This window comes from Natator depressus, chromosome 1, assembly GCF_965152275.1.
Source record: "Natator depressus isolate rNatDep1 chromosome 1, rNatDep2.hap1, whole genome shotgun sequence".
NCBI classification, from domain to species: Eukaryota; Metazoa; Chordata; order Testudines; family Cheloniidae; genus Natator; species Natator depressus.
In genome coordinates, this window is record NC_134234.1 from 231,465,336 (window position 1) to 231,475,624 (window position 10,289).

The 10,289-nt window shown below is 40.1% G+C and overlaps 1 protein-coding gene across 2 annotated transcripts in view; it reads right to left on the reverse strand.

Annotated features, from left to right (window-relative positions):
• The window catches only part of SOX5 (SRY-box transcription factor 5), a 606,300-nt gene extending 596,363 nt beyond the window's left edge, over positions 1 to 9,937 (reverse strand). Inside the window, exon 1 of one of the 2 annotated variants that reach the window (XM_074937768.1) lies at positions 9,880 to 9,937. The gene's annotated coding sequence lies outside the window, so the exon portion shown is untranslated. The remainder of the gene's footprint in view (positions 1 to 9,879) is intronic. The other variant, XM_074937807.1, reaches the window with a different exon arrangement.
• Positions 9,938 to 10,289: the final 352 nt, after the last annotated feature.

Genomic DNA, 10,289 nt, shown 5'->3' on the forward strand with positions numbered 1-10,289 from the left:
TTTCACTGGTTCCCGCACAATCACCAATAATGAAGATTCTGACGGCCATACGGTTTCCTCACTTAAACTCATTCCTCATTGTCTTCAATTTCTTCCCTGTCTAAAGACAGTTGTTTTCAGGGGATTACACAGATATAACAGAGGACAAAATTTGGCTTGCAGCTGGCAGTTAGTTAAAAATTGTGTTGGTAATGCATAAGTGAGAACAGAGTCCAGTTGACTCTTCTAGGGTTGTACTGGCTTCACAGGGTTAAAAGGAGCAAAACCTTGTATATGAGAATAAGGTACAGTGAAAAACAGGAGTCTGAATAGATACACAGGGAGCATATTTGTTGAGTAATATTTGTTAAGGAAGCATATTATCATTGTTCAGAGCAGAACTGAAGTTGGAAATATCCAGTTGCTGCTGGAAAGAAGGAGCAGTCCCTTTCTCTGTTCCTTCCCTTCCAGTCAAGGGCCTCCTGGCTACAGTGAAGGTGGCTGGGGGTTGTAGAAGGGGTTGGAAATAGAAAATACCCTTCCCGTTGCATTCTGGTTGCTGCAACAAGGTATATCTCTAGGATTCTATTCTGTTTCTCCCTTAGTTTTCTGGCTTCCATTTCTTCCCAGTGAAGAGCTCCAGTATCTGTTCTAGTATTTTTTTCTTCTTATGATGAATTATTTGTATTCTGGGAGCACCTAGGAAATCTAGTCATGGAGTAGGACCCCACTATGCTAGGCACTGTATAAACAGAGAACAAAAACTATACCCTTGCCTCAAAAAACCTTATCGTCTAAGTAAAAGTCAAGAGACAACAGATGGAGGAGTACAAGGAAAGAATGAGACAATACCGGTCAGTATGATAGGCAGTGGCCTCTGCACACCAACAGCCTAACTGTTGTCATGTTTTCTGTAGCCGCCATAGCAAAGGAGAGTTTTGGGGAGCATTTTGGAGGAGGACAATACGGTAGCTTTGTAGATGTATATGGGGAACATCTCCCAAGCCACAAGGTGCAGTATGGGAGAAAGCACAAAAGTGCTTATTAGAAAATTTAATAAGTTGGCAATGGAAGCTGGCATCATGGGCCAGTCAGAAGCAACCATCAAGAGCTCAACAGTGAATGAGAGATGAAAAGTAGGATGGGGATTGATTGTGAAGCGCTTTAAAAGTGAAAAAAGCAGCTTATGTTTGATGCACCAGAGAAGGGGGAGCCACACAGGGTTCTGAACAGCAGGAAAGAAAACTTACTAGACTCTTATCAGTTTTCACTCCCCTGCAGCTTGGCAAAGCCCTGAGCAGCAGGAGAATGACTGGTGCTATGCATCAGTCACACTCAGTTTGCATTTGAAAGGTTACATTTGGAACCAAAGGGACTAGAAACTTTTTATTTTTTAAATTAAAAAACCCCAAAACCTCAAGTTCTGTAGAAATTGATAGCCTGTGCCCAAGAAAGATTTGTATTCACCCTAGGTGAGTGAATTTTTCAAGTCTGGAACCGGATCAGATAAAATTAATATTTAAAATTTACATTAAAAAGATCCTCAAACCACTTTAAAAAAAATCAATTTTCCTGGTTTCAGCTGGATTCTAAAGTACTGAAATATCGAAAGAATACCTGTTCTCCCATTATGACCATCCTGCCTGGGACAAAGAGCGAAGGGAATGTTGTGAAGAAGCTTTTTTCCATGAAAAATTTCCCATTTCTTTTCCCATTTCTTTTATCCAAATCAAACCACCAAAGCTACTAACTAGTGAAGAAGATAAACTCTGAAAAACTCCTTCAGAGTCAGGAAATTTAAGAGTTTAATTCACAGCTTTACCTTCTTTGGATGTGGCTTAGTAGCGTGTGATTCAGTAAAGTAACAGGGAGCTTTTCATGGAGCCATGTGAAACATATTAAAGTACACATAGCAGCAGTAAACCTTACAGGTGGATCTGCATCAGATTTGAGGTTCTGTACACCATGCATCAGAAATAAGAATTTGGCCCTAAATCTGATCACCGAACACCACTTGACTTTTAGCTATCGTTGATATTGTCAATTGATGCGACAACGCAAGTGATTTTCCCACTACTGGACCTGGTTCTGCAAAAAGCCAAATGCCTTTCACTCATTAATTCCCACTAGAATCTTTCAGGATAGATCTCGCACTACACAGAATTGGGCCTATACTTAAAAATTAATTGTTTGCAGCCAATTACTTCAGCAGTCAGAAAGCATTGGGCAAGCTACCTATAAATTCATAGACTCATAGAATATCAGGGTTGGAAGGGACCTCAGGAAGTCATCTAGTCCAATCCCCTGCTCAAAGCAGGACCAATCCCCAATTTTTGCCCCAGATCCCTAAATGGCCCCCTCAAGGGCTGAACTCACAACCCTGGGTTTAGCAGGTCAATGCTCAAACCACTGAGCTATCCTTCCCCCAAGATGCCAGACTAACCTAAACGACAGGAAAATTATTGCAACCTCCTTTGCTGAAGTTTGTTCCTCAGGTATATTATTTTTATTAACTATTTATTGTTATTTTCTGGAGGTAGGTCCTGAACCACACCTCCTAGAATGAATATGATCTTAAGACAGACTTACAACATTTTAGTGCACATTAGATGCCCAGTTCACCCAATGGAGTAGAAAACTGATGTACCTCCCCGGTCAATCAGGCCTTTCCTGAGATCTGCTGAGACGCTCTTGGAACATCTGGCAGCAGCCAATGAGTTAAATGTGTTTGCCTCATCTAGATCAAAAACAATTGGTGTTTGATAGACATTTCAACATGCATACACATGATTTTTCAATGAGCTTTCAGAATTAACATTTTGATGCACAGATTGGTAGGTTTTGCCAATTTAACATTAATTCACTGAACAGGTTGTTATCAAATGGCTTCTATGGTATATCTGTGTATTCTCCTTCTAACTATCGATGCCTGGCCCCTTTATACCAGGCATTCCTCAGTCACTCTGAACCTGCATCTTTCACTCCCTTCCATTTAAAACAACTCATGCCAACTAAAGAAGGAAATTAATGAGCAGCAAAACACATAAAACCTATGCACACCTTAGAAACACACCAATATCATCATTAAAGATAATAAATTCTCTATTCCATAGCCTCTCCAGTGAAGACTGTTCAAGTGATGGTTAACCAACAAGCTAAGTATTCAGCTGTGATTTAGCCCATTTTGAATGGCTTTTGCCCAAGGCAAGCTGAAACAGAAGATTAAGAAAAAACAACAGACAAACAGAAAACCCCTCCCAAATGGATTAAAAATCTAGTTAATGACCATCTTGGAGATCATTATAACAATAAGCAATATATATATTTAACTCTCTCTCTCCCTCTCTCTCATACAACGCAGACAGTCCTTCTCTAGAGGAATACTTTTTGACTTCAGAGAGATTTAAAATTATTCCACTAAATAAGAAGCTATAACCTAAATTAAAACTCACCTCTCAACGAATCAGAAATTAAATTTTTAAAAAAATTGTAGTTTCTAATAGTTATGTGGGCCCTAATCCTCTTGGAAACAGTTTTAAGTCATTATTCTGGGAGTTATTAGGTTGGAAAACAGCTTCTAGGCAAATCATGCTATTCACAAACCTTTTACACCAGAAATAATGGCTGGATTATTTCTGCCTCACAAATAGTCTTGAGGTCTGATTTCTGATTTCTTTTATTTCTGGAGTTCCTACACAAAGGCAATGTTCCTTGCTGTTAAATAATAATACTGAACAGTTTAAAAACATAAAAATGGAATTGTTATAAGGATTATGATGGCAGTAATGAGAGCAGGCTGTTTGAACTATTTTTCGACCTCCACTTATCTTCTGACTTGCCCTGCTCTTGTGTGTTTCGAAGGGCACCTGAATGCTTTGGTGTTTCCCCAAACTACCAGTTTCAAGGGGCTTTCAAACATCTTGAATTTTTCACGTCTTCTAGAGCATTATTCTTTTTTAAAATTGACTGGCATTTCAGAGCAACAGAGAAAAATAATAAAGAATACATTTGCTCCTGTTGTAGATAGTAAAAGGATGACCCGATGGCTGTGAAAATTGAGAATATTCCTATTTTCAGGGCTTGTTCTAATGCTCCCTCTTGTTTTTACCAAACAAGTGCTTTGCCTTGGTATTTTGTAACTCTCTGTAGACTGTCCATCTGAAGGAACTATTGGGGCAGCGGATCATGGGAAATTGGCAGTAAGCTAGCAAAAGTCCTCCTGCATCTCAAGATCCATGGTTGCTTGTTTAGAATGCACATTTTTCTCATCTGGAACACTCATATATTAGATCTGACATGGGACACGTCAACTTTTGTTCCTAGTCAGTTTCTTTGTTTTTATTCTAGAACATTAACAAAATGTTGTTGTATTTGAATTTCCAGTATTGGAAGAGAAAGCTTAAATAAAAAAGTAATAAAAAAATCACGATAAGCACAATTTCATTCACAATGTTAACAAATAATTGACATTTTTCTTCATACTAAGGTTTACTTGGCCCTTCCCATCCTCCTCTTTATCCTACACATATGTTAAAAATTCATCATGGATGTTGCAATAATGCTATTACTCAACATACCTGTTTATTTCTAGATCATCAAAGATGTATGACTAGAAGTGACCTTTGACTTTGCACTTGAAAATAGCCTAATGCTGCAGGGTGCTATGGGCTACCACAAGGCATCATTCACTGATTCTCAGCAACTCTTGGGTATGCACAGCATCTTCAGCATCTGTCTCAAGTCAGGTTAACACATGTATAAGAACTTTAAATGTACCCACAAGTATCCATTCCATTAAAAACTGGAGAATGAGTTGAGAGATCCTTCTGAAAATCAGGGCCACATATAATTTTATAAAACTAGGCTTATAGGTAGGAATAGATAAAGATCCACCACTCAGAATCAGCTCATACCTTAATGGATCCTAATCAAGGAAGCAATCCTAACCCTATTTGCTCACATAAGGCCAAATCCTGAAGTCCCAATGGGAATTTTGCCTAAGTATTGGCTTAAGAATTTAGCCCACAATCATTTTTATATAACTCAATAAACATACCCACTTTCTAATCTTTTCCTTTTTCAAATAAAATAATTAAATTTTAACCAGAGAAGCCTTCATGTTGTATAACAAGTTATTAGCAAAACTGTGCCCATTAATTCTTACCCTGAAGGTGGCACTTCTAAACTTTGCAGAACAAGAGAGTCATAGCTTGAAGTAAAACTTCAGCATCACAAAACTGCAGCAGGATTAAAGAGCAGCAGAATCTCCTAACATATGCTTTGTAGAGGAAGTTATATCACGGAATGTGGTGGCCAGAGGATTTTGTGGTATCACTTCCTAAAGTATATTAAGAACTGTGTTAATTTGCCCAGAAAGGAACTCCGCCATCATTACCCAGGAAAATGGCAATAAACATACACAAAAAAGGCCTTCCTAGGTAATTAAACGTTCAGAGATGTAAACATAATTAAAAAAAGAAAAGAAAAGAAGAAACATTGCACTTAGTTCCCTGAGTTATATTAGGAATTAAAAAACAAAACAAATGCAATAACTTATCCCAGCAGTTCAAATTTTCTAATTTAAGGCGAATGGATTATTACTTAGACAATCTGACCCTGGGCAAAACTTCCTCAGCTGAGAAGATTTACAATCTAATTATACAGGAAGTTCTGCTGAGACAGTTTGGGTGCAATGGTCTTCTATTGCATTAGCTTAGCTAAGATAGCTGCTTCTTTGCTTGCTTGGTGTTCCAAACACTCGTATGAAAACAAAAAGTCTTTCGTTCACATCCTTTATTTCCCTTTAGTCTTTCTCCCCAGTACTGTAAGCAAAAGCTCTCATTCCCAGCTACAAACAGCAACATTGGTCTTAGATTGTTCATGGGGGAACTGTGAGTTGCCTTTCAGCCTTTTGGTGTGACCAATGTTTGGTGAACTGACTTTAAAAGGACCATCAAAGTATTTTTCATAATTTTTACGATAGGTTTGTTTGTTTTTCTCCCTGCTTGTAAATAACCTTGTGGAAAGCCTGAAGCTGAAATGTGCGTGCATACACAACATTATTCCCTCCTCTTCATACACACACACTGGTTTATTATTGTAGGGCGTCTCATAAGAGTTGTGCTACTGAATATTTTTAATAATGCACTTGTTTAGTTTAAAAAAAGAAATCCCTACACATTAAAAAATGTGAACTTTCCAAACAAAGAAAAAAATGGAGGCCAAACGTAGACCTACAAAGCATTCTGAAGTGTCTGTTTAACTAGATATAGAATGGAGTGTTGATATAGTTGAGTAGATACGAGTGTCCTATATTTGCATAGCTGGAGAAATCAGTGCCTCCTTTCTTTACAGTGAGTGTTTTGATTTCAAAAGGTCAGGCGTTCGTGCCATGGCCTTTCAGTCTTGATAATTATGTATGCGTAGTAATGCACATTTTTATCTACAGGTGGCAGACCTTTTAAAATCATCTTCAATGAAATTCATTATACATTTTGTTGATACCACCACCCACAATAAAAGTGAAAATCTGCAGCACAAAGTTCTAATTTCTGTTGTTCAATTTAGATGACAGATTTGTCAACAAAGTGGCTCATTCTCAAAGGCTGGAGACCGCTGTTTGAATGAAGGACTTTAATAAAAAAAAAAAACCAGTCACCCTTTATATGGTGATCTTTTATTATTCAGAAATTCTTCAACAACGTATAGAAGAATTTATTTTTTCTATAAAGAACAAGTTTTGCTGCCTAGATTAATGGTCCCTAGTTGGTAAAACAGTGATTTCTTGTTTGATAAAGTCACTAAGAAGAGGAAGCAGAACAAAAAAGGTCACAACCCATTATCTGCAGTTAAAAGACAAAAGTGAGTCACAAAGCGTTCTTAAATAAAATCAACCATTTAAGACACCATTGGCCAGATCCTCATCTGGTATCAAATGGCAAAGCTTTGTTGACTTCAATGGAATAATGCTGATTTACACCACATGAAGAGCTGTCCAGAAAGTGGGCTCAATCCTAGAGTCTTCCATTCACTGATTTCTATAGAATTTGTCCAAGACAAGGATTGAAGACTAGGCCCCCCTTCCCCCATGCAGACTAAAAGCACAAACACACACATCCACATTCTAAAGGCGTGTGTGTCAACATCAAAGCTACACATTTAAAAAATTCTTTATCTGTGTTCCCAGTAACGCCTTCAGTCATGGACATGGAGAGACATTTCATCAGCTAATTTACTTTTCACCATTTATGTTATTTGTTTTTGTATTCCCCCAATTCACTCAACTAGTCTGTTTAGCCAGTTTCTCTCTCTTTTTCATGCACCAACCAAATGCTGCTGTTTGAGTTACAAATGCTGCAGGGGAACATTCTAAACATGCCCCCAGATCTGCGTGTCAGATCCTCAAATCATTTCAGTCAATGGAGCTATGCCGATTTCACCAGCTGAGGATCTAGCCCCAAATCCTTAGTTACAGTGGGCCTGATTCTTCACTGCCTTGCATCTTGTGTGCTCATTTATACTTGAGAAAAACACATGAAAAGCCAGTGCAAAATATGCCTACCATTGTGGGTCAGTAAAGAAATCTGATTTGGTAGCATTTCACACTTACCTTGCAAAGGCATAAATGACATTACAAGGTGCAAAGCAGAAGAGAAACAGGTCAACTTACTTGGAGCCCAATCCTTAGAGGAATTCAGTACTCTATGAGGTATACAGCATTTTCAACTCCTCCTGAAGTCAAAGGGAGATGAAGACACTCATCCATCTCTAAAAGGTGCTCAGCACTTCTTAGGATCAGACTCTGAGGCTCCAATCCGCAAACACTTTCCATTCAAAGTAGTAAAGTTAACGATATACTTAAGTTCTTAACATGTTAATTTTGGGAACACCTGTACTAATATAACTTGCCAGGCCAACACCACAGGAACTGAACTGCACTGACCAAAAGTAAAAAGGTTTTCTCAATTTCTATTTATTTGTAAATATTGAGGCTTTAATAAAACCCTCATGACTTTTTAAACTAAAACACATTTACAAATCAGTTCTTACTAAAATTACCACACATGGCCAGAATTTCTTAGTAGTACTATGTTAATGGAAAACTTTACAAAGTTTAACACAAAATCTTTTAAAATGATCTTTATATTTTATTTTATAAATTGAAACAAAATAAGTAAAATTAAAAAGCTGTTCAACATGCCAAATTAATAAGAGAGTAGGTGGACAGACTTAAAATAATTGTATTTTAGAGCAATATATTGGGAAACATTTCTATCTACTTGCTGAGACTGGCGATTTTAAATATCCTCTCCACCCCCCTACTATAAAAGCAATGACAACTAGCTCATAAGATCCTAAAGCAGTGCAGGGAGTTCTGGAAAATGCTCTGCGTTCAAGCTCCAATTCAGCAAAGCACATCAGCAAAAGTTTAACTTTAAGGATGTGAGCGAACCCACTGACTGAAGTGACCTTTCCCCAGGACCAGATTAACTCTCCTGTGGGCCCAGGTTCTATTAGATTTTATTGGGCCCCTGGGGGTTTGGAGCAGGGGAGTGGGCTCAGGGCTGGGGTATGGGAGGGGGTGCAGCTCCAGCTGGGGGGGGTGGGCTCTGGGGTGGGGCCAGGGATGGGACAGGAGGTTGGGGTGCAGCAGGAGGTTTGGGGTGCGGGCTCTGGGAGGGAGTTTGGGTGAAGGAGAGGGCTCAGGGCTGGGACAAGGGGTTGAGGTACAAGTGGGGGTGCGGGGTCTGGGAGGGAGTTTGGATGCAGAAGGGGGTGCGGGGTGCAGGCTCCGGCCAGGAGGCGCTTACCTTGGGCAGCTCCTGGTTAGCGGCGCAGAAGGGCTAAGGCAGGATCCCTGCCTACCCTGGCTCTGCGCTGCTCTGCTCCCCGAAGTGGCTGGCATGTCCGGCCCCTAGGCAGAGGGGCCAGGCTCCTCTGCGCGGTGCATGCTGCCCGTGCCCGCAGGCACCATCCCTGCAGCTCCCATTGGCCATGGTACCTGGCCAACGGGAGCTGCAGAGCCAGCACTGGGGGCGGAGGCAGTGTGCAGAGATTTCCTGAATGCCCCTCACCTACGGGCCGCAAGGGCACATCGGCGAGCCGGCGCTCATGGCTCCAGCCCCAGAGCGGGTGTGGGGTGCCGAGGCTCAGGAACCAGCGTCCGGCCCGTGGCACGGAGACTTGCTGTGGATCGGATGAAAAGAAGCAGCGGGTCACAGCGGGGGCCCCCTTAGCCCCAGGCCCTGGGCTGCAGCCCCTAAAGCCCCTACATTAATCTGGCCCTTCCTCTCCCATACTAGAAATGCTTTGCTGAATCAGGATCATATATGGGTAAAACAGATTCCTGAAAATCAGTTTTCACCTATCTTAGCACACCTGATACTGCAGAATTCATAATTACTTGTTCTGAATTCAACAAATGCAAGGGTAGTCAACTACCCATGCTAGTAAGTGTTGGTAGGAGAGGCCATAAATTTAATGGAAAGGAAAAGCATGCAACCCACTCACACCGAAATGTGGTCAGTTCAAGGGAAAGTTGAGGCACACTGCCCAGGCAGCACAAAAAAGCCTGGACTACAGCTGCCCTGTTTTGTAGTTAGGATAAATAATGAAGACCGTCACATCCAGGACTACCAGTTGAACGCTCTTCACTGGCACTTTTAAGTTATTTTGAAAAGTTTGTCCCAAGAAAGAATTCTAGAGTCAATATCAAAACTCTAATTAATAAAATATGTACCGTGTATATATCTAAGTGAGAAAAAATGTCTGTACTGATGTGTATTGTGGCAACCTTATAACCGACTATTTCCTCCATGTTTTCCCTCGCATCACACATTTCCATACTGCTAACCCTCCTGAGTAACTGCACTGTGTCTTTATATGGTTTTGTTTTCCTACCCAATGCTGAGGAGCTGGGGTTATTTTCAACCTTTGGAATCTTGTAAACAGGATCAAGCAGGAACCCGGTCATCAGCAAGAGAAAGGCTAGAAAATAAAACCAAATGCATATCAACAGTAAAATTTAAAAAGGAAAATACATCCAAAACATAAAATAAAAGCTTGGGTTCCTCTAACACCACCATATTCCTTTCTATTTGGCTCATGAACTCTTTCTTGCAAAACAGAGGCTGGTGTAAATTAATGTGTTACCCAAAATATTTCACATGTAAAAGCTGAGAGAGAGAGAGAAAGTTACACTCTATTAGAACTAAAGAGACTGCCTCTTATCATCATAACCAATACAGCTCTAATTTTGTCCTGTTTCTCTTGACCCTTTGAACAGCTAACCGATGTTCAGTGGTTCCATT